Source organism: Dama dama, chromosome 8, assembly GCF_033118175.1.
Source record: "Dama dama isolate Ldn47 chromosome 8, ASM3311817v1, whole genome shotgun sequence".
In the NCBI taxonomy this organism is placed as follows: Eukaryota; Metazoa; Chordata; class Mammalia; order Artiodactyla; family Cervidae; genus Dama; species Dama dama.
Window position 1 is genome coordinate 36,174,205 of NC_083688.1, and position 26,024 is coordinate 36,200,228.

At 39.5% G+C, this 26,024-nt stretch overlaps 1 protein-coding gene across 1 annotated transcript in view; it reads right to left on the reverse strand.

The window, feature by feature from the left end:
• The window catches only part of CPS1 (carbamoyl-phosphate synthase 1), a 193,325-nt gene extending 170,531 nt beyond the window's left edge, over nucleotides 1-22,794 (reverse strand). Inside the window, exon 1 of the mRNA XM_061148837.1 lies at nucleotides 22,649-22,794. The gene's annotated coding sequence lies outside the window, so the exon portion shown is untranslated. The remainder of the gene's footprint in view (nucleotides 1-22,648) is intronic.
• Nucleotides 22,795-26,024: the final 3,230 nt, after the last annotated feature.

Below are 26,024 nucleotides of genomic sequence, written 5' to 3' on the forward strand. Positions count from 1 at the left end.
GCCTATCACTGGAAGAGGAGGCATTTCCATGCTAGAACAAACTTGCTGTCCTGTACACAGTCTTTACTAAAACCCCATGCCTGCTGGGGCTTCCCTGGTACCTCAGCTGGTAAAGAATCCGCCTGCAATGCAGGAGACCCTGTTTCGATTCCTGGGTCAGGAAGATCCCCTGGAGAAGGGATAGGCTACCCACTCCAGGACTCTTGGGCTTCTCCGGTGGCTCAGCTGGTAAAGAATCCGCCTGCAACGAGGGAGATCTGGGTTTGATCCCTGGGTTAGGAAGATTCCCTGCAGGAAGGCATGGCAACCCACTCCAGTATTCTTGCCTAGAGAATCCCCATGGACAGAGGAGTCTGGCGAGCAACAGTCCATGGGGTCGCAAATGGACACAATTCAGCGACTAAGCACAGCACCCACAGCGCATGCCTGTTACTCCAACCAAACTAAATTAGGGAATTGTTCTTTCTGGAACACACAGCAATTACAAAAGAGAAAAATATCCACATGGAAAGGATTTTACCAATTATAATTGCTTTTGTCTCGTTCTCTTATCAGTAGCCCTTCTCCCCACTCGTTGGTTTGAAAATTAACCCCTTAACAATGTGCTGTAACTGAACTTGGTGGTGACTTGAGGAAATAGAAATCCAAACCTGATAATTCATTTTTAGATAATGTATGATATACCTCTGGAGCTTATCACATTTCAAAGTACAAGAGTCTTAAAAATTCCTGTTAAAATGCATCTGGTATCATTAAGAAAGGGAGTGGGTTTCTGGTATGTTCATAAATATGACATAAATTTATCACAGATTTCAACTGCTGACATTTCTACTACTTGAAACAGTGAAATCACCTATTAATACTACACAAACTTTTTTCCTATTCACATTTATTTGTCTTGTGCTATATAATTTTTTAGAAGTGATCTAAAAATTATTCAAGTTTTCCATCCAATAATTTATTCTTATGTTCTTTCTCTCTTACTCTCATTTCCTTCTTAATGGATATAAGCTCTTTCAGGCAAATTAAATTCTCTAAAAAGGTGTTATGATGGAAATCCATACAGTTGGTATTTGTAATTCCAGTGTTCTTTGAAGGCATATGGACCCATTTTAAAACCCACTCCCTTTCTTAATGATACCAGATGCATTTTAACAGGATTTTTTTTTCTTTTTTTTTTTTTTATTAGTTGGAGGCTAATTACTTCACAACATTTCAGTGGGTTTTGTCATACATTGATATGAATCAGCCATAGAGTTACACATATTCCCCATCCCGATCCCCCCTCCGACCTCCCTCTCCACCCGATTCCTCTGGGTCTTCTTAACAGGAATTTATAAGACTCTTGTACTTTGACATGCTGATAAGCTCCAGAGGTGTATCATACGCCAGTCAATGGAGCTCATATCTAAAGAGTTACCTAAGTACTGTTTAATCAGAATGATATTTTAGCTTTCGAGAAAAAAACTTTGAGATTACTAGAAACTAAAGAGCTGATTTTCTTTCAAATTTAAAAATTATGTGTAATTTCTTAATTGTATACATGCAAAGTCCTTTTATAGGAAATTCCTTGTAGTATATTCAGGATGGATTTAGCTTAATGTCTGTGTAGTAAGTTTAAATTGACTAGAATTGGAAATGGCAGTATAATGTCATCTTTAGAAATTTTGGAGAGGAAGTTACAGAACTGGGTTTGAATTTCAGCTTTGTCACTTCCTAGCTGAGTGAAACTGGGCATAATCTGTTGAAATCTGTTTTCTCATCTGAAAATGAAAACTCATAATAGTGCCTCTCACATACGCAGCATTCATTTTAAATGGCCTACAGATGGGCAGCAATCGGATTTGGGGGAGTAGAGGTTAAGCTGCAGTTGCTTAGAACTCCACCCAGAAATGTGGAAGTTTCAATGTCATCAAAGAAAGGAGAAGGAAAATAAAGGAGGAGAGAAAAATTTTAAGTGTATGAAGTTAAAAAAAAAAAAGTATTATAGCTAGAATAATATTTTTGAAATAGTAACTGATGCATGTTCTTCCCCAGTAGTCTCTAACGTTTCTTACTCTACCCACTGAATCAAACAACTGCATTTTTTCTTCCAGGAGAGGATGAAAACAGCAGAGAAACACAATGTCATTCAACTTTGATATTCAAAACTGCCTTTTGAAATTCAGTAGCTGGGTATATGCCCAGTAGTGGCAGTGCTGGATCATATGGTAGTTTTATTCCTAGTTTTTTAAGGCTATCCCATATATTCTCCATAGTGGCTGTATCAATTTACATTCCCACTACTGGGCATATACCCTGAGAAAACCATAACTGAAAAAGATACATGTACTCCAATGTTCATTGCACCACTATTTATTAATACAGTAGGCAGGACATGGAAGCAACCTAGATATCCATCAGCAGATGAATGGATAAATAAGTTGTACACCAGTCAGAATAGCTACCATCAAAAAGTCTACAAACCATAAATGCTGGAGAGGGTGCAGAGTAAAGGGAACCCTCTTACACTGTTGATGGGAATGAAAACTAGTGCAACCACATGGAGAACAGTGTGGAGATTCTTTAAAAAATTGGAAATAGAGCTGCCATGTGACCCAGCAATCCCACTGTTGGGCATACACACCAAGGAAACCAGAATTGAAAGAGACACGTGTACCCCAATGTTCATTACAGCACTGTTTACAATAGCCAGGACATGGAAGCAACCTAGGTGTCCACCAGCAAATGAATGGTTAAGAAAGCTGTGGTACATATATACCATGGAATATTACTCGGCCATTAAAAAGAATGCATTTGAATCAGTTCTAATGAGGTGGATGAAACTGGAGCCTACTATACAGAGTGAAGTAAGTCAGAAAGAAAAACACCAATACAGTATACTAATGCATATATATGGAATTTAGAAAGATGGTAATTATGACCCTATATGCGAGACAGCAAAAGAGACACAGATATAAAGAAAAGATTTTTGGACTCTGTGGGAGAAGGTGAGGGTGGGATGATTTGAGAGAATAGCATTGAAACATGTATATTACCATATGTGATATAGATGACCAGTCCAAGTTTGATGCATGAAACAGGGCACTCAAAGCTCGTGTTCTGGGACAACCCAGAGGGATGGGGCTGGGAGGGAGGTGGGAGGGCAGTTCAGGATGAGGGGGACACAGGTACATCCATGGCTGATTCATGTCAATGTATGGCAAAAATCACCACAATATTGTAAAGTAATTAGCCTCCAATTAAAATAAATAAATTAAAAATAAAAAAGAATCCGCCTGCATTGCAGGAGACCCTGGTTCAATTCCTGGGTCAGGAAGATCCCCTGGAGAAGGGATGGGCTACCGACTCCAGTATTCATGGAGTAAATACTTCCCTGGTGGCTTAGTCAATAAAGAATCTGCCTGCAATGCGAGAAATCTGGGTTTGATCCCTGGGTTGGGAAGATCCCCTGGAGGAGAGCATGGCAACCCACTCCAGTATTCTTGCCTGGAGAATCCCCATAGACAGAGGAGCCTGGTGGGCTACAGTCCTTGGGGTCGCAAAAAGTCAGACCTAACTGAGTAGCCGACCAAGCACCGCAGAGCTCAGGAACAGGGGAGTTTTTCATCACAAAAGGAGAGCACAGGGGAGCTTTGGGGAACAATGAAACCGTTCTGTGTCATGACCATGTGATGACTATGCATTGTATTAAAATTCAAAATAAACAGAAATGTAAGTTAAAAAAAAGAAAGAAAGAAATAAGTTGTGGTACATATATACAATGAGAATCACTCAGCCATGAAAAGGACTGCATTTGAGTTAGTTCTAGTGAGGTGGATGAACCTAGCACCTCTAATGCACAGTGAAGTAAGTCAGAAAGAGAAACACATTTCATATATTAACACATATGAATGGAATCTAGAGAAATGGTACTGATGAACCTATTTGCAGGGCAGGAACAGAGATGCAGACACACAGAACAGACTGGACTCTGCAGGGGAAGGAAAGGGTGGGATGAACTGAGCGTAGCGCTGACATATATACCCTCCCAGGTGTAACATGGCCAATGGGAAGCCGCTGTATGGACACAGGGGGCTCAACCCAGTGCTCTGTGACGAACGAGAAAGGCAGGATGAGGTGGGGCAGGGATGCTCAGGAGAGAGAAGACATATGCATTTGCAGCTGACTCACACTGCTGTGTGACAGACAGAAGTCCACACCATATGTAAGCCAATTCCAGTTAAAAATAAATGTTAAAAAATACAAAGAACCTGCTCACTCAGACAATAAATTTGGGTGTGAGGACATGCTTACACTCAGAATACAACTTTATTAATATTTATAAACAGAAAAATAGTGAAAAAGATATTAACAATCAAAATAATTATAATAATACTCATTTTAAAAAGTCAGTAGCTGAGACAATAGTCTGAAAAAAAAGGGTTTCAGGTATTATTGTGAGAAAACAAACTTGTGGGTTCCCATACACCAGAGTTTAAGTGACTCAGCATAGTATTTGTAATATAAAACTTAGAACAGTGATAAAACATGTGGTTTTTCCAACACTAAAAGGTGGATAAAGCCTTTAATGGGAGGTTGGTGGGGGAGAGAAGGAGATGAGCCCCTTGACAGGCTTACAGAGATTGGGCGTATTATAGCACACTGACATGGGTGGATACATAATCTTCCTACCCACCCACCCCATTATGTTTAAGTATCCAGAATTGAAGAGGAATTGAGATACCCACAGCAGGAATTCAAATGTTTTGTTTCTCAAAACATAGCCAGGGACCACCACCAGTTCTTAGGGAAATTCAGCCTGGCACCAAAGCAACGTGGCACAAGGGCCATCACAAGGGCTGGGGAAGGCAATACAGCTGAGACAGAGGAAGCCTCCTAGAGTGCCCCAAAGTCTATCTTTTGCACAAAAAGCCATGAATTCTTGAGCATCCTCTAAGGAAAACAGAAGTGCTCAGAGGCCCTGTGTCCTAAGACAGCCAGGCCAATTACGTCAGCACCACATGCTGCACATGAGGCCCAAGGGCTAGAAAAACCCACTTGACCTCAGTGGAAACCAGCAAGGTCCAAGACACTCCTCTCCCAATAGCAGGGTTGCTTATAAGCCGCACAGCAACTGAGATCATGTCTAGAGACAATCAAAGAAAGAGGCCAGAAAGATAACCTTAGAATTTGACTGAATAGACAGGAAGTAACTGAAGCTACAGTGGGAAAAGTAACAGTTTTCAAACAGTGGAGTGAGTAGGGGATTGAATTGTGGTGCTGGAGAAGATTCTTGAGAGTCCCTTGGACAGCAAAGAGATCCAAACAGTCAATCCTAGAGGAAATCAACCCTAAATATTCATTGGAAGGACTGATGTTGAAGCCGAAGCTCCACTACTCTGGCCACCTGATGTGAAGAGCCAACTCCTTGGAAAAGACCCTGATGCTGGGAAAGAGTGAGGGCAGGAGAGAGAAGAAGGGGCAACAGAGGATGAGATGGCTGAATGGCATCACTGACTCAGTGGATATGAGTTTGAGCAAGCTCCAGGAGTCAGTGAAGCACAGGGAAGCCCAGCGTGCTGCAGTTCACGGGGTCACAAAGAGTAGGATATGACTGAGAGACTGACCAACCACAATAGAGAGGTAAACAATCATTTCTGTACATTTGAGTTATGACTGTAAGTTTTAACTCTACTATATCTTATCAACTATGTATTTGCATGTAAAGCACATACCCTGAGAACTCCTGGAGACTCCTATTTCTGCTAAGACACTTTCAAGTTCACAAAAGCTTGCAATCAATGCCGAGAAATTTGTCCCCCCAGAATAATCCTAGAAAGGTACAGATCTGCCCCACAGCAATGTAAATTAGTGGATTTTGGTCATTGTTACAAGAGCGGACTGTCATTTTTCTTTCCAGAATGCATTGGCTTTAAATGAAAGAAACACAATGTAATTATACATGGTCCCTCCTCCTTCAAAGGTGCCCTTCATCCTTTTCCCAGTACAGATGAAGAGAAAGGCGTATCCATCAGTCACTCCAGGGCTGGCTGTGCACCTCAGCACGTGTGTGCCACTGTGGGCAGCCCCTTCTCAAGCAGCCTTTTTGCACTTGACACATTGTTCATTTCCCCACAGGATGTCCCAATGCTCCTTTTAAGAAGGAGCGGTCAAGTGCTAGCTCAACAGAATATGCGGCACGAACATCCAACGTGGCTCCCTCACTCACAGTACTCCTAATCAAGGAATAGCTAAGAAAGGGCAGTTAAGGACACCAGCTTGATTCAATGTTTCACTATCTGATTAGACCAGACAGAAAGAGTTCTAGCAGTTAGTTTCCCTCTTCCCCCAACGGCTTTCCTTTGAAGAGAAAGAAGAACAAAGGATCATTTTTGATAACTCTGAAATGAACCTGTTCCCATGGTGTTTATTAATGATCATTTGATTGATTTCCCCCTTGGCCACTGGCAGCTGGTACATGATCTCTCAGGTGCCTTCCAGAAATAGATATTGAGACACCCCTGGATTGAAAAGCTAGGAAATAACCCAAAATGATTCCTTTCCAGAAAACAGATGACTTTTTATTGCTTTGGAAAGTTAGATATATAGCATGTTCCCACTGCTTCCAGTCCTATGAATCTAGACATGCACAGCTTCACTTGGTAGTGATATGTCTTAGGAATCCTGTTCTTTGTGCAGTTTTGTAACAGGGAACACGAACTTAGGAGTCTGGCTGACCGGTTCAGTACCTAACTCCATCACTTACTAAATGTGTGAACTCCAGAAAATTGCCTACTTGCCTTCTCTCTGCCTCAGTTTCTCATCTGAATAGTCAGAATGAAGACATTACTTATCCACTATTATCTATAAGAGAGATAACCAGCAAGAATGTACTCTATACACAGGGAACTGTACTCAATACCCTGATAAACTATATGAGAAGAGAAACTAAAAAATAATTAATATAAGAATATGTATAAATGAATAACTTTGTGGTACTGCTGAAACTAACACAACATTGTAAATCAACAATACTCCAACTTAAGAAAAAGACATCACTTACCCAACAGGATCATAGTGAGAATTAAATGAGTGATTTGTAGATGGAAGGGCTTCCCAGGTGGCTCAGTGGTAGAGTCTGCTGGCCAATGCAGGAGACACAGGCTCAATATCTGTGTCAGGAAGCCCCCCTGTAGGAAGTAATGGCAACCCACTCCAGTATTCTTGCCTGAAAAAGTTCACGGACAGAGAAGCCTGGGGGGCTACAGTCCAGAGTCACAAAGAGTTGGACACAACTGAGTGAATGAACATGTATGCATTATAGGGAAAAAAAGTGAAAGAGTTAGTCACTCAGTCATGCCTGACTCTTAGAGACCCCACAGGTCTGTAGCCCACCAGGCTTCTCTGTCCAAGGATTCTCCAGGCAAGATATTGGAGTGGTTGGCCATTCTCTCTCCAGGGGATCTTCCCAACCCAGGGGTTGAACCAGGGTCTCCTGCGTTGCAAGCAGATTTTTTTACTATTTAAGCCACCAGGGAAGCCATGCATCTAAGATGGAATGCTTACAACAGTATCCAACATAAAATAAGTGTCATAGACATGTTAATTTATTTATCATTGTCATTATTGTTATTTTTGCAATCTCAAGACAGCCTACTTATGAGAAGTTGCTGGTTCTAAATCTCTGACCTAAATTTAACCCTTTAGAATATTGGAAACCCTTTTCATCCTTGTCTTCTTTGAGTCCATAAGATTCCATTCATTTGAGAGAGTACAAGGATGATGACGACAGGCCTGCTGATGTGAATTTCTTGTTCTTTGTGGTTATGCCACTTTCCAAGAAAATCTGAGTGACTGAACTGAACTGAACTGAAGAAAATGTTTCACCCAAAGTCACTTCCCTTCTTTGTACTGCTCTCCCCTACCCCTCACAACTTCATTGGTCACTGACTCTCATAGGGTTGCCACTTGAGCTTGATAATAACTGAGATTAAGTCTTGCAGGATCATTTTCACGAAGACCTGTTTAACCTAGAAGTCTCAGGCAATCACGGTAAAAGAGTGTGATCTTCAGGCTGAATTGTTGTTCAGTCGATAAGTCATGTCCAATTCTTTGTGACCCATGGACTGTAGCTCTCCAGGCTTCCCTATCCTTCACTATCTCCCAGAGTTTGTTCAAACTCATGTCCGTTGAGTAAGTGATGTTATCTAGCCATCTCATTCTCTGCCACCCCTTCTTCTGTCTTCAATCTTTTCCAGCATCAGGGTCTTTTCCAAGGAGTTGGCTGTTCATATTGGGTAGCCAAAGTATTGGAGCTTCAGCTTCAGCATCAGTCCTTCCAATGAATATTCAGGGTTGATTTCCTTTAGGATTGACTGATTTGATCTCCTTGCTGTCCAAGGGACTCTAAAGAGTCTTTTCCAGCAATGCAATTTGAAAACATCAATTCTTCAGCACTCAGCCTTCTTTATGGTCCAACTCTCACATCTGTACATGACTACTAGAAAAACCATTGCTTTGACTATTACAGACTTTTGTCAGCAAAGTGATGTCTCTGCTTTTTAATATGCTTCTAAATTGGTCATAGCTTTTCTTCCAAGGAGCAAGCATCTTTTAATTTCAAGGCAGCAGTCACCATCTACAGTGATTTTAGAACCCAAAAAAAAAAATAAAATTTGTCACTGTTTCATTGTTTCCCCATCTATTTGCCATGAAGTGATAGGACCAGATGCCATGGTCTTAGTTTTTTGAATGTCAAGGCTGAATATTGTATCATTAAAAAAAATCTTCCCAATTGAACTGTGAGTCAAACCTGTTTTCAAACTCATAGAGCTGGAATAAGATACCATGTACAGGAATGATTTTTAGTACTAAACTTGTGGGTAAACATATATTTTTATTTAGAAATAGCTATCTTTTAAACCAAAGTTTTAAATAAATAACTTCAAAGTAACCATAAACTATTTAGTTGAATAGAACAACTCAGAATTATGAGCATCAGAATACATACCACTACTAGAAAATCTAAATATCTATCTTTCTTGATTTAAGAAACTCCAAATTAAAAGGCAAGACATAACTATTAGCTATTGCTTGTGCTTAAGTATCCATTTCTAGTCACCACCCTAGTTTTAACAGAAAGATGGGAGGGAGGGGACTTCTCTGGAGGTCCAGTGGTTAAGATTTCACACTTCCAATGCAGGAAGCACAGGTTCAAACCCTGGTCAAGGAACTAAGGTCCCACATGCCACTCAAGGCAATCAATAATAATAATAATAACAGGAAGTTGGAAAGGAAGAAAAATCTACATCTACTTCAGTTTCTTGTAACACTATTTCAAAACAAGAGAGTTATTTAGGACTGCTACATTGAAAGCCATTCATTGAACATTTTCTCAGGTTCTCTCTCCATTCTTCAAATAACTTTTAGTCTTCTACTTTCCAAGTGACATGGCCCCTTCCAAAAGACCTTAAGGTTTTATACTAATGACTATTTTCTCTTTAAATTTGGCAATGTTACAGACTTTGCTGTTTTGTTTTGAAGTTTGGAGTTGTCATATAACCTTCCAAAATTAATTGAAAGTGTTAGTCGCTCTGTTGTGTCTGACTCTTTGTGACCCCATGGACTGTAGCCTGCCAGGCTCCTCTGTCCATGGGATTTTCCAGGCAAGAATACTGGAGTGGATTGCCATTCCCTTCTCCAGGGTATCTTCCTGACCCAGTGATCGAACCCAGGTCTCCTGCATTGCAATTGGATCTTTACTATCTGAGCCACCAGGGAAGCCCATTTCTATTGTTTATATTAGAGTTCATCAAGGTGTTATATATTTGATAGGTTTGCTGCTGCTGCTTAGTCACTCAGCAGTGTTCGACTCTTTGTGACTCCATGGACTGTAGCCCACCAGGCACCTCTGTCCATGGGGATTCTCCAGGCAAGAATACTAGAATGGGTTGCCATGCCCTCCTCCAGGGGATCTTCCCAACCCAGGGATTAAACCCAGGTATCCTGCATTGCAAGCAGATTCTTTACCGTCTGAGCCACCAGGAAAGCTCTCCAAAATTAATTACACATTCTTTAAAATTCTCCTAGTTCTTTGTGATCTAGTTGACACAAATGACATGCTTAAGCTTCCAACCCAAAGGCCCTAAACAAACACCATGACATCAAAATCTAGTGTTAACCAGTTGTTGTTGTTGAGACTCTCTGCAACCCCATGAACTGTAATACATCGGGCTCCTATGTCCTTCACTGTTTCCTGGAGTTTACTCAAATTCATGTCCATTGGGTTGGCGATGCTACCTAATCATCTCATCCTCTGCCAGCTCCCTTCTCCTTTTGACTTCAATCTTTCTCAGCATGAGGGTCTTTTCCAATGAGTCAGCTCATTGCATCAGGTTTCCAAAGTATTGGAGCTTCAGCTTCAGCAACAGTCCTTCCAGCAAATAATCAGGGTTGGTTTCCTTTAGGATTGACTGGTTTGATCTCCTAACTAAATAAGATTACCAGAGAACTGTGTTCAGAGTTAACAAAACTCTGTACCCTAGGAAGAGAGCATCATGTGGGCCAATCAGTAAACCCTTCTCTTTTCACTGCCTTAGGGACCAGAAGCTGATAACCTAATGCACAAAAATAGATTTTTCCAACAATTAAATAGGGAAAATTATAGTCAGAGTCTCCACCTCACAAGAATGCAGTCTTGTGAGGAACACATAGAGGAACAGAAAAATAGGGTTATAACCATCTATTTGTGCTTAAATCTTAACCCAGGTCATCCAAAAACATGGCTAGTCTCACCTCAAATCAAGACCAAATTTTAATCTTGTTCCCACATCCTCTTTGGTAGTGTATTGTAAACAATTTAAACAAACCATCTGTTCAAAGAATATTCTACTATAAACCACTTCTCTTAAATGATGTTGTTTGCTACTCAAGTTGCCAAAAATTCTCTAATCTTTTTTTTTATAATCTTTTCTCATTCATTAGGCCAAGTGAAACAGAGCTGGAGGCATAACCTCCTCAAATTTGTATAAATACTTGAATGCAAAGCTTCGGGTTGGATTGCCTCATTAAAATGTTCCCAATTGATTACTTTTATTGTTCACTTTTTCAGCAGGCAGGGATAGTGTGTACCAAAGAAATAGAAATCCTAAAATAACTGGTAAATCACTGGACAATTGAGAGACCATTACACAATGCTGAATAGAACCCATAGGAACTAAGGACTGGCAGAAGGGTTCTGTTCAAAATTCAAACTGAACATAGAATTATCTGTTCTGCAGAGTTCACACTTTTTTTTCCCTGTCTTTGCCCACTCTGGCTAAAATTAATTCCCCATGGCTTTCAGCCCCAAGGCCATGATCTTTCAACTGGCATACAAGTTCCTCTTCCTGTCATCATTTTTCCTATATCAGAAACCAGAAATTTTAAGTCAGGTCTTAAAGAGCTTTCAAGTCTTGTAGTTTTATTCAACTGGTGACATGGTAGAATTTTTAGTACAATATTACCATTTATTTTTCAACATGCATATGTAATACGTATAAGAGTCAAGATTAAAAAGTCATTACCTTTCTCATGAACATTTTCCTGATATTAAATAAGGCAGCTGTTTTCCAAGCTTACTGTGCATAAAAAAGTCAAGGAATAATAGTTTAAAATACAAAGTCTTGAGCCACTCTCAGGACCTACTGAATTTGAATGGCTACGGTTGGAACTGGGAGCTGCATTTTTAACCAGCATTCCAGTTGAATCTGGCTACTAATGCAAGAGACACAAGAGATGTAGGTTCGATCCCTGAGTTGGGAAGATCCCCTAGAGTAGGAAATGGCAATCACTCCACTATCCTTGCCTGGAAAATCCCATGGGCAGAAGAGCGTGGCAGGCTACAGTCCATGGGGCTGCAAAGAGTTAAACATGACTAAGCGCCTGAGCACAGCAGTTGATTCTGAAGTAGGTGGTCGTCAGCTACACACTCTTCAGAACTAGAGTGTGAATGGCAGTCGAGGTTAAAGCAAATAGAGCCTCTATGTGTGATGCTGGCTTCCCTGACGGTTCGGTGGGTAAAGAATCCAATTGCAAAGCAGGAGGCGCAGGTTCAATCCCTGGGTCAGGAAGATACCTGGAGAATGAAACCCACTCCAGTACTCTTGCCTAAAACATCTCATGAACAGAGGAGCCTGGTGGGCTACAGTCCAAAGGATCACAAACAGTCAGACACAAAGAGTCAGACTGAGCAACTAAGCACATTTGGGATCCTAAAGGGAAATTTTGGAACTTGGCTTACCTACAGACTTTACCATCACCAGTCACAACTACTTCTTGAGGTTAAGCTGTGTAAACTCCTTAAACTCAGTTTCCTCATCTGAGAAATTAAAAACACTATTACCTACCCCACAGCACTATTGTGAAGTTGGCTTTACAGTATTGAAAACACTCAATAAAAGATAGCTACTCTCAATCAAATTAAACACCCTTCAGAAAAAAAAAAACGAAAAAAACCAAATCTTTACTTCGGTAACTGTGACCCTCATCATGTCTTTCATGTGTATACCAAAGACAACTATCTGGGAAATGGGAGGCAATAGTGGTCAAAAATGCTGATTCTGGAGTTGAATAATTTGAATATTAATGCCACCATTTATTTGAGCAAATCAACGAGCATTTATGTGCCTTGATTTCTTCCTCTGTAAAATCAGCATAATGAGTACCTACCTTATGTAAAATGATTAGCAGGGTTCTAGTCAATGCTCAATCATTTTGCTACTATTGTGACATATGAGAGGGAATTTGGTGGAGAAGAGGGAATAATTTTATAGGTGAAGATAGAAGAAAAGATGAGTCAAATTACCTTATTAAGAGTCAGTGGCATTTAGGAAAGCAAATTGTCATTTTCCACAAGCATGATTCAAACTCATGTAGGGTTTAGTAATCCACACATCAAAAATTGTATGCACTCAATAGTATAAACAAGCTGTTCTGTATAGAAGTTTGATAATTTTGCACAACTTTTAGATTCATGACCTCATCTTTTATGAAAGTCCTAAATTGCCTTTACTATCAACTATCATGGAATAATTATAAAGTGGTAACCCAGTTGGTGCTAGTGGTAAAGAATCCACTTGCCAGTGCAGGAGATGCAGGAGACTGGTTCGATCCCTGGGTCGGGAAGATCACTTGAAGAAGGAAACAATCCGCTCCAGTGTTTTTGCCTGGGAAATCCCTGGACAGAGGAACCTGGTGGGCTACAGTCCACGGGGCCGCAAAGAGCAAGACAGTACTGGGCAACCGGGCACACAGACAGACAGACAATCCTTACCCAGATATTATAGTGATGCATTTTTAATAAAATGCTTAAAGTCTACAAGTTTAAAAAGTAGGAGCTTAAAATCCTTAAAATTCATTACAGGAAACTTGAAATCCATAAGAAGAGAATTTAGCTGGTGACAAGATCTGAAAATGCTTTTGAGTGAAAATGCCTAGCATTATATTGTGTGTATATCTCAAGCTGAAATAGAATAGAATTGAACTGACATGGAGCAATGAATGGGCAATAAAATGGAGACAGAATAAATGCAGTTAAGATGAAACCAAATAAAATCTGTAGTCTATCCCTCCCCATCCATCTCCACAATACTGTCACTTATTATCAGGGTGTCTAACCTAGTTTCTACTCTCACTGTGAAGGAAAATATTCTACCTCTGGCTGCTGGTGAATGTATTGATTAAGTAGTGAAGAGTAAGCAAAAATATTCTGGAATACTATCTTTCCAGAGTTTTTCTTGTTTTCTTTTCTTTTCTTTTCTTTTCTTTTTTTTTTTTCAGAATCAAAGGGAAATGCAGACTTAGATGTTTCTCATTGTTTTTTTTCAAGATGCCAATATTTAGGACTTAAGTAGTGCAATAAACCCAACAACAAAGGGAGGGCAAATGAAAACAACCCTTCCCTAGTCATATAAGCCTGACAGAAGGAAATAAGTGCTGGGCTCTCTGGTTATGGAAAGAAGTAGCCTCTAAAATAGGTTTATGCTGGCAGAGCCTTAAAAAATGAAGATGAAATTTTGAACCAGTTCCAGGGAAAAGTGGGACTTTCTTAGCACTCTACTCTTTTCTCGCTAAACTTCGATTCCGTTTATTGTCAGAATGACTTCTCTAGCACCTACTAAGTGCTAAGCCTTAGGAATCTGAAAGGTGGATAAGGCATGGTTCCTATGTACAAGGAAACTACAAGAGTCAGAGATGCACAGACTTTATCCCAGGAAGTGGAGTGTTCTGTTCTCATGGCTACATGAACAACTGACTTTATGTTTCCAGTCCTGCTTGCACATTAACTCCTTTGAAAAACCTTAACTTGGACATCTCATCATCATGATAAGTTTAAATATGCATAAAGCCAAACATAAAATAATTTCCTCTCTCCTCTTCCCACAAATAGCCCTCTACATTTTAACTTCTCTCCTGGCCCTACTATTTTCCCAATCACCCCAGGCTGTAAAAGCTAGCACTTTTTAAAAATTCATTCTTTTCTTTCCTAACTCATATTCAGTTAGCCAATGTGTGTGTGTGGTCAGTCTCTCAGCCATGTCTGACTCTTTGTGGTCTCATGGACTCTAGTCCGCCAGGCTCCTTTGTCCATGGGATTCTCCGGGCAAGAATACTGGAGTGGGTTGCTGTGTCCTCCTCCAGGGGATTGAACCCACACCTCTTCCATCATCTGCATTGGCAGCCAGGTTCTTTACCACTAGTGCCACCTGGGAAACCCTGAAAAGATTAGAATATGTCCCTAAAATATTAAGGAATATAACTTTAACTGCATGAACTCACAAAGAAAATATCAGTCTCTGAGTCCTTGATGCAACCTTCTTGTTACTGACTCATCCTTCACTTCCACTCGGCTGCATTAAATTTCAACATCTGTATAATCAACCCCCTGCAAAAATTCCTCTGCTTATGCATTCATTTTTGAGTCTTTTTTAATCTGCCAAGCATTATATTAGGTAATGAATATATAATGGGCAGAAAAGATGGACAATAAGCAGTTTATTAATAACTAATAATTTATTTATATCATGCCAGTGAATGTACAAATAACAAATAGAAACTGTATTTGGACACATAAGAGGGTAACTTATCCCAGTCAGGAGTATTAGGGAATGCTTCCCCAAGGGAAATAAGATTAGAGTTGAGTCTTGAAAGATGGTTTGAATTCCCCACCACTGCCAGAGGAATCTCTAATAGAGCTTTCAACACTTCTCTTATGTTAAAAATCTCTGCCCACTAGGAAAATAATTAAACTGGGGAGACATATCTTTGGGAGTTGTTAAGCTAGGTAATCTCTAAGGTCTGTTATAGATCTAAAGATTCTATAATTATTTTTCAACATGTGCATAGCATCCCATATTATGGGAGTCCTATGATTAGCTGGCGTCTTTGATGGATTTTTGTATAATAGAAGTAAGTTACAAAGAAACATATATGGTTATTCTATTTTTGGGAAAATGAACAAAGACAATTTAGTATAGGTGGTTCTGTTTGTATACAGTTTTATGAATATAAAGAAATATATGGGAGAGAAACGCATCAAGTTGTTAACAATGATTTCCTAAGGGGAAGAAAGTAAATAGGAAAAAATACAGAAAAAAAAAAAAATGGCTGTCAAGTAACTGAAAAAAATATCATGGCTTAATTTTAAGTGAAACTTCAAATGTAAATATTCTATCTATACTAATCCTGCAAAACTGTAAAAGTTGAAAATAGTAGATATTTTGGTCTTTACCTAATAGAAACATCAGGGATAGACGACAGTATTGATTGGTTAGCTAACAAGATTGTTGCAATTTGTATCATTGATTCCCGTTTTCATTTTTAATACTATGCTTTCAATTAAATAATGTTTAAGCTTGTGACTTTAACTCACAAAGACTTCTATCCAGCTTCAAAGGCTCTCTTTAAGCCAGCTTCATCCTCTCTCTTCAATCAATTTTTCACTACTCCCCAAATGCATCCACCAAGCACTTTTTATCAGCAACCTTCAGCTTTTATGGCTTTTGTGATAAATTCCAGGGTGTGTGGGGGCTAGGGGGGAGAGAAACATTTCTTGGATTCTGCTATGTGGCAGGCACCATTCTAAGTACTTTACATTCATGAAGCCATGTAATCCTTGCAATAATGTTAAAAAGGAGGTACAGCTACCCTTTTCCCTTTATAGATAAGGACGTTGGGTTAAGTGTCTTTGTTGATTTGACAGCATCAAAGGGGCAGAACTTGAATTTTCACATAGGACAATTTAATTATAAAAGTCATCCTTTACCCACTATGCTTTGTCCTCTGCCTACCTTTCCAGGCTCATTTCCCACAATCCCCCCAGTGAATTCTTCTCCCCCACCACACCAATCATCTTGGACTATCTGCGTTTTCTAGCACAGGCCACTTCTGCTGTCCTCTCATCTCCCCTTCCCTCCTCCTCCTCCTCTTCCTCCATCGCCCTCTCAGGCCTCCCTCTCTCCCTTGTATGCATGGCTTTTCTCTGTCTTTTACTTTGTTTGGAATGTATGCTACTCTTACTCTGCATTCTCAATCACTAAGTCATGTCTAATTCTTTTGAGACCCTGTGGACTATAGCCTGCCTGGTTCCTCAGTCCGTGGAATTTTCTAGGCAAGAATACTGGAGTGGGTTGCCATTTCCTTCTCCAGGGGATCTTCCTGATCTAGTGATCAAACCCGTGTCTCCTGCATTGGCAGACAGATTCTTCACAGCTGAGCCACCAAGGAAGACCTATTCTTACTCTACCTGTATCTTAATTAAGCTTCTATTTGTTCCCTATGACTCAGCTCAGCTATCCTCTCTTTCTACACACCATCCTTGGACATCTCCAAACAGATTCGAGAGCTTCCTTCTTGTTCCCATCTTGCTTACTTTCATATGCCTATTGCGGCACTTATCACTGCCATAGTTATTTGATTATTTAGCCACCACGTTGTGCTACCCAACTTCCCTCCCCTTGACTATGAGTCACAGTCAAGCAGAAACTGTGATAAATTATTCTTTGTAATTCCAGAGCCTCATACAGGGCCTGCAACAGAGCAGAAACTTAATCAATGCATGTTAAGTGAATAAATAACTGAATTGTTCCCTAGTTCTCTACACAAACCCAGGATCATTTAGAGAAGACAGGTGAGAGAACAAGACAGAATGAACATGATAGTTTGCCCTTTGTTCTTAGAAGATTGCATATGCTCTCAGATAAGTTAACTGTCTGAGGGAGGTTTTGCATCAGAATAATTACCTAGAGAGTACAAAGTTTCAGAGAAATTACATATATTTATATATACTAAGTTATACATGGTGTGTCTGTAGAAGCTGAACCCTAACTCAGCATGTCCAGCCACACCAAAGATTTCCTTATCCCTGAAATGGCACAGATGCTGGGGTAGTGGATATTTCAACAATGACCCATGCACACAAGTGGCTGAAGACAATGGGAACCTCCTGAGTTTTTATCCTAAAAGGAAGGAGGACTTGCTAATAAAAATTAATTTCCTGCCAAAACAATGGGTGGGCTTCCCTCATAGGTCAGTTGGTAAAGAATCTGCCTGTAATACAGGAGACCCTGGTTCGATTCCTGGGTTGGGAAGATCTCCTGGAGAAGGGATAGGCTACCCACTCCAGGATTCTTGAGCTTCCCTTGTGGCTCAGCTGATAAAGAATCCACCTGCAATGTGGGAGACCTGGGTTTCATCCCTGAGTTGGGAAGATCCCCTGGAGAAGGGAAAGGCTATCCACTCCAGTATTCTGGCCTGGAGAATTCCATGGACTATATAGTCCATGTGATCGCAAAGAGTCGGACCTGGCTGAGCGACTTTCACTCACTCACTCACTCACTCAATACAGTGGGTAAGATTCAGTTGAATTTAAGTTAACAACGAGAGGTAAAGAAATGTGATACTCTTACTTAACCAATTTAGTATAGTTAGGATTACTGGGTTCCAGGCAACACAAAACTCAATAACTTAAACAAGAAATATTGAAGGAAAATTGCACAGAAGGAGCAGTCAAAAAATAAAGCCTTCAGAATTAATAGGAAATTAGTCAAGCTCTGAGGTTCTAGGTTACAGGAATCAGTGGCCTCTGTAAGAGTGCCATCTTTGAGCTGAATTCATTCCAATAATTTTCAGTTCATTATGCAATTTGATGAAGCACTTGATTGGTCCAGCATGGCCATGTGTCTCAAATGGCTGAAGAAGATTGGAGTAGCTTGGGGGCCAGTTCCACTAAGACTTTAGTCAAAGGAAGATGACAAGTTTGCCATAGAAATGTTGGGGGTACAGCTACCATGGAATAAGAAGATAAATAAATGGATTTGGGGACAGTAAAAGTGACATATCTATTACTGATTCATATCCGTACCTTTCACCATTTAGAACGTAAGCTCCATGGAGACAGAAACTGTTATTTGCACTGTTCCCAAAGGTATCCTCCTCACTAGAATATTACCTAACATAGTAAGCACTCAGTAAGTATGTGCTAAATTAATACCTTGTCTCTAAATAAACTGCCCTTTAGTTCTATTAGCTAGTTACCTAATATGTCCAAGAAGGAAAAATATACACAGCAGGTAAATCTTGGGTAAAAGCAAAAGTTTAAAAAAGAACCAGAGCCAGAGGCAGATTTTAACTGAGAAATAAGGATGAAGAGAGAACAATATTTATGAAAGATAAATATCATAGTACATGCTGTGGGGCAAGACATAGAAAAAAATGAAGGTATGAAAGTAATATTCATTGACTGCCTACTTTCTGACAGTTGTTGTGGCAGGAACGTTTACTTATGAGTATCACTAAATTTCCTACATCAAAACTTCAGGGAACATACAAATAGTAACAACCACTGCAGAATGCAACTTCATTTACTTCATAATTTTGTGTACAGCTGGCTTCTGGCCTCCACTAAGCACATGCTTGTTTTGCAAAGTGGGGCCCTTGGCTCTGATAAACAGCAAAGGATCAACATCACAGATTAGAAAAAAAAACAATTTTCCAGCCCTACTTTGCCCCCACTCTCAAGCATACCCCCTGCAGGGAATAATACCACTTTACATACATGTCTACATGAGCATTCTTTCCTTAAATGTATGCAGAATTTAGTCAGCTCACCTTTTCAGGAACTTTCTTGTACTCTAGAATCTAAAGTGGAAAAACTTCAGATTACTCTGTCTTAAAAATAAAGACTGCTGGTTTGAGGTTAAAAAAGAAAATGTCTCCAGATAATTATGTATAGACAGATTCAAGCCCAAGAAACTCTGCAATATCTAGTCCATGCTGAAGACAACAGATCAGAATCTTGGATAAGAAAAGTGAGCTGTTCAATATCTCAAAGTTATTTAGACTTGGGATGAGGTCTTGAACTTGGGTCTCCCATCTCCTAAAGAAATTCTCATCTTACTTCACTGAAGTATGAAGTATATCTCACTCAGATATTGAGATGTCATGATGGCTTTAATTTGTTTACAATAAAAAGTAAAAGACTAAATACCTTGATTGTTTATTAAATAGTATTTTTACATTTGATTTAATTATTCCCCTCAATCTCTCAGAAATGCTTTTCTCAATCCAAATTTTACCCAATAAAATGGAGCACAAGCTTCTCACAAGAACCATAGGTTAGAAGAGGTTTTAAATTGGCATGCTATTTTTCCATTTGAGGTCTCATCAAATGATATACTCTTTCTTTCTAATTACCTAAAAATATGATAAGATCCATGGATCCAAAAAGCTACATAAAAGGAGAAGTTACAAAAGGGCATAAGGAAACTTTGGGGGTGATGAATATATTCATTATCTTGATTGTAGTGACAGTATCGGATATCAATCATAACTCAATAAACCTGTTAAATAAATAAATGTATCTGTTTTATATGTATATATTTTTAAATCATATAAATTTAGCCAAAATCAATACCAAAGCATATATCACCATCTTAGTGTGAACTAGGATACAAGAATAAATTTAACAACTGATAAAATATCAATAGTAAATAATAATTTGTAGTTCTCAGAACTGGTTTGAAGGATATAAAAATAAACATATGAAAAAATATATATAAGCATATGAAAAAATAAACATAAGGATGTGCTTCCAGGAACATGGTAGAAACTTGAACCAGTGAGGTAACCACAGCTGTCATCGCTCTCTCTGAAACTCATCTTTGACAATATCACTATAACCACCAAAACCAATGACACTTTTTCATAAGGAACTTTTCCAAAACTAACTGCCCTTTCCTAAAGCCAAATATCTTTGTCAATTCTTATATCAGAAAAGTGCCAACTCCACGGATGCTTCGTACTGCCCACTTCTGAACTGAAGTCTTTCTCAGGCTTACCTGATGGTAAGGCTTGGGTCATATGTCTGGTACTCAGCTACATGCAAAAGCTGAGAATATGAGCTCAAAATCCAACTAAAATAAGACATGAGTGAATGAGTGAAGTCGCTCAGTCATGTCCGACTCTTTGCGACCCCATGGACTGTAGCCTACCAGGATCCTCCATCCATGGGATTTTCTAGGCAAGAGTACTAGACTGGGTTGCCATTTCCTTCTCCAGCGGATCTTCCCAACCCAGGGATCGAACCCAGGTATCCAGCATTGTAGGCAGACGCTTTACTGTCTGAGCCACCGGGGAAGTCCAAAGTGAGGCATACTTCTGATAAATTAGCTTTTCCATGGACAGAAAAGTAGTTTACAAACTAATCGGCAGCTATAAATAATGATAGATGTCCACTACAATTGTTATGCAGATTAGACCTAAGCCAGACTACTAACATTTCCTTAAACATAACTTTCTAGAAAAGAAAATTTTGTAAATTTCCATACTCCAAGCTTTAGATATAATATTTTTCTTCATTTAATACTTATAAGTGATGCCAAAGAGATGTACTAAACAGTTTTACTTTCAGAATTGCATCAAAAATACGAAGTATATTAGAGAAATTTAGATGCATATGTTCTTTACATCTCAGGGAATTTTCGCATAACTTATTTATAATTTCAGAAAGCAATGGTCACACCTTGGGCAAAATGCAATCAGGTCTCAAAACACTGAATTTGAGTATTAAATAGCAACTCTGCCTCGTTAGGTAGAATTAACTTATGATGCAGGAAAAAAACTGGAGTAGGTATACAAATTACAAGTAACATCTCAGCAGAACTTGGTAAATACATTTACTTTTCTATAGAAACTGATCAAGAAACTCAGTCAAGAATGTATTCTGATTTTTTCAAGGCCAATTCAGGGAGAAAAACCTTCTTGACTATAGTAAATTCTCTCCTGATGGCATGAGAAGGAAAAGAACTAAAGATGCTTTTGAGGTTTAGTTTAGAATTAACAGAGCTAAAGAAGAACATAATAGGAGCAAATTTGGACAAGCAGCTAATGAGTTAAATTTGGATCATCTACATGGAAAGGTTCAGAAATCAGAAGTTTTGGTCTGAGTTCTAGGAATCTTGGATTCATTACTTTCAATTCTCAACATTTCTTTTGCTTGGATTTCATTATAATGAGAATTAGGTTCAGAAAAAGAGTAGTGGAAGTTTAACAAATTAGAAACATGGTTCTCTTTCACATTCATTAAATCCAGAAGTTGGGTTGGTGGAAGACTCCACAGACTCAAGGAGCCAGTTCCAGTTCTTAAGTGACTTCTTTTCCCAGAGTTATCTCATGGCCCAAGGAGATTGCTGGAGATGCAGCCATCATATCCATCTTCGATCAACAGAAAAAGGGAAAGATGACAAAGGAACACACTCTCTCCCTTTAAAAACATTTTTTATAAATTGCACATACCACTTTCATCCACTTTCATCCCATTGGCCAGAATTTAGTCAATGGCTACACCTATCTACAAGAACAGCTGGGAAATATGGTCTTTATTCTTTTATTCTTTTATTTTTTTATATGGTCTTTATTCTAACCATGCATGTACTCAGCTAAAAATCATGGTTTTTTTAGTTAAAAGGAAGTGACCAGATATTGGGTAATAATTAGCACTTAGCATAAAAACCTAGGAAAAATGACTTCAGCACTACTAATTCTTCCCCTAAAGAAAGTGGCAGTAACAACATCATCAAAAGAATTACTGTGAATACAATCTAACTGTAAAACAAAATCTTTCATATTCTTGGGTGTCTTAATTGTTAGTGACCAATTACTTGTAAGACACAACAGATCACAACGTATCAGCTTGTCATGAATACACACAACCTCATCAATGGTGGTTAGACTATCACAGCACAACCATATGAGGTTGCAAATCCCAATCACATGAATAGAATGTATAATATTCTGAGTCTGATATATAATTATGATATGAAATTATAGAAGATGGCTTGCAGCTATCAAAAATGAAAAACTCCCATTTTGGATAATCACTTGGTGGACTAGTTCAAAATGTAGCATACCCAGAATGTATTTCAACAAATAAAATTATTTAAGATATCCCTCTAAGAACCATGCACTGTTTGGTATAACATAGTCCTCTAGAAAAAATTCAAGAGCGATATGCTCTTATCAGTCAGATTATAAAAAGAAAGGAAAGAAAATTGGAAGAAACATCAATGAGAAAGGAAAAAGGCTAAACTGTGTAAGAGTAATAACTGTGATCCTTTTTCTTTGCCATTACCTTGACAATAAAAGGTGTGTATGGAAGCTCCTGATTTATGGTCCTCTCAGGCAGGCAGTGCTGAACAAAGCCACATTGATTTCCCAGGATCCAATGTGGAGCAGTTCAAGGCCATGAACAATTGCAACTCACACTTCTGTTGGTTGAATATCTATGAATTGGATTTGACCCAGACCAAATTTATGAATGGGGCTGCTCTTCGCCTACCCATCTTATCACTGACAAATAGAAACCTTACCTTGTCATAAGTCACACATGTGACTGCACCCTGAACTTCTGACCCATCCCCATGCTGGTTCTGTGGTTTGTAGACCTTAAGACTCTCTTTGAAGATTATGCACCAATAAACTGTATTAACCTTTGATACAGACAAACCTTTAACTGCTGAGAGCAGTATTATTACAGTAAGAAGACTAATTTAAAGGAATTAGGTAGAAAAGTTCAATGTGTCTATTCCTGGATTTTCCTTAGGTTAAGACCAATGATCAAGCAGGACTTAAAATTTCTTTATAAAATAGTTACTTTTCCACAAAACAGTATAGGGCAAATACATATAGAAATAAAGAAAGGATATAGAAAAGAGTAGACTAAAACTTAGTAAATATTAATCTATGCACAAAGGTAAGGAAGAGAGAGATTAAAAAAAGAATGGTAGAAGGGCTTCCCTGGTGACCCCGTAGTTAAGACTGTGCTTTCAATGCAGAGGGTGTGTGTTTGATCCCTGGTTGGGGAACTACGATCCCACATGTCATGCAGCACAGTCAAAAAATAAAGAAATAAACAGTAAAAATAATAAAATAATTTTTAAAAGAATAGTAGCAAAAAAGGAAAATAATATTTTAATAAATAACTGATAAAGAGGAAGAAAAACCTGACACCGAGGAAATGATGAAGGAATGAAAAATATTGGAGAAACAAAGAAAAATTGAAGTCTTAATTGTACAGATGAGGTCTATCATCTAAAGGTTCTCTGGAGGGGGAGGCATGAGCTGAGTTTTGAGGGACAAGTAGGAGTTTGTAGAGGGAAATCATGTGTGAAGACAGACATGCCATAGCAAACAGCATGCAAGGGTGAGGTGTGGGTGTGCAGGCAGAGAGGGGGCCAGGGTTCAAAGCTGCAAGGGCACCATGCCCTCAGGCAGAGCTCACTTTATCCTGAAAGTTCTATGGAATTGCTGAAGGAGTTTAAGCAAAGAAGCAACATGATCAGATATGCACTTTTTAAAAAGTCGCTAAACCAAAGAGAAGGATATGTAGGTAAGTTGTCAAAGAGGAGAACAAAAGGCAATAATACAAGAAGGAAGGGACAAAATCTTGAACTGAAAGGCACTTAAAATAAGAAAAGAAGATAGATTTCAATGGTATTAAGAGGTGGACAATGCAGGATTTGTAGATTGATAGGATGCGGGTGTGAGAGAGTAGTGTAAGATGCTACCAACCACATTTCAGGTTTGAGCAATGAAGTAGCTGGTCTTGTCATTCTCTGAAATATGGCTTCCAGGAAAATTAAGAGGTCTAGAGGAAAGATGGTGAGTTTCATTTTGATTATAGATAGCATTCAATCTGGACTACCTGTGGGTCATAAGGTAATATCAGGGGGCATCTGTGAATCTGAAACAGTATGATTCATGGTGCAGTAACTCACACAGAACAAAACTGAGAAAAAACTTTTTAACTAGAGAATTGTACTGACATGAATAAGCTTGTTGAGAATCGTCAAAGCTGTAACATATAAATGGATGATGTGTAAATGAAAAAAAAATGCCCAAATGTGAAAGGTGTCAGTCAGTTTGGAGTTTTATCTAGTCCTTTCTCACTAAGGAAGTGGTTTTCCGTTCTGTGTGCTATGCTAAGTCGCTTCATTCAGGTCCGACTCTTTGCAACCCTTGGACTGTAGCCCGCCAGGCTCTTCTGTCCACGGGGATTCTCCAGGCAAGAATACTGGCGTGGGTGTCATGCCTTCCTCCAGGGGATCTTCCCAACCCAGGGACTGAATCTGCCTCTCTTATGTCTCCTGCATTGGCAGGGTTCTTTACCACTAGCACCACCTGGAAAGCCCAGGGAATTGGTTCAGTTCTGTTCAGTTCAGTCACTCAGCCGTGTCTGACTCTGTTACCCCATGAATCGCAGCACGCCAGGCCTCCCTGTCCATCACCAACTCCCGGAGTTTACCCAAACTCATGTCCATCGAGTCGGTGATGCCATCCAACCATCTCATCCTCTGTCATCCCCTTCTCCTCCTGCCTCCAATCCCTCCCAGTATCAGGGTCTTTTCCAATGAGTCAGCTCTTCACATGAGGTGGCCAAAGTATTGGAGTTTCAGCTTCAGCATCTGTCCTTCCAATGAACTCCCAGGACTGATCTCCTTTAGGATGGACTGGTTGGATCTCCTTGCAGTCCAGGGGACTCTCAAGAGTCTTCTCCAGCACCACAGTTCAAAAGCATCAATTATTGACCCTCAATTAGCGTGGTTCAGGTAAGAGCCTCTCTAAAAGCCTTTCCGTGTTGTTCTAGGCTTACACCATATTGTCCTTGTCCCATGCGGCTAAATCAGCTGTGTGATGCGAGCTTATTTCTAAGCCTCAGTCTCTGCTTACAGAGTCATGAAGGTCTCTGAACAATGAGTTTCTCTTCATCAGCTCCTTTGGATGTTTGCCCAGCAATGCTGACTCCTGGATTCTTCTATGGAGACTCTTATTCTTCTGCAGCTGGAACTCTGGTCCTTTTCTCTTTTTAGTAGCTAGTTTCTTCACAGTATGTTGGTCAAAGGGATTTCAAACCCACAAAGGTTATGAGTGTCTTCCTTCTAGATTTTCCATTCATAATACTATTATGTGCCCCCCAAAATACTTCATTCAGAGAGCTACTACCGTCTGCTCTATGCCTGCCCTAAATCACATGAATTACACTAAGAATGCTTTCTCCTAGTTTGCAGTTGTGTTTCTTCTAGACTTATGTTGACCTAAAGAAGTCAGTGTATGTTTAGCAGGAAAAGCTTCCATCCAAATGCCATCTGCTAGTTTTATACATGGAAAAAAAAAAAAAAAGTGAAGGTGCTAGTCACTCAACTGTGTCTGACTCTTTGCAAACACCGTGGACTATAGCCCACCAGGCTCCTCTGTCCACAGGATTTTACAGGCAAGAATACTACAGTGGGTTGCCATTCCCTTCTCCAGGGAGTCTTCCCAACCCAGGGATCAAACCCAGGTCTCTAGCATGGCAGGCATAGTCTTTACCATCTGAGTCACCAGGGAAGTCCAGAGTTTTATATTTATTTGTCTCTGTCTCTGCCCCCTCTCAGGTAATGCAGACATAAGCCAGCAAAAGACAAACAGGGATCATGCTCCCAGTTGCTTGTTTCTCAAACTTATTTAAG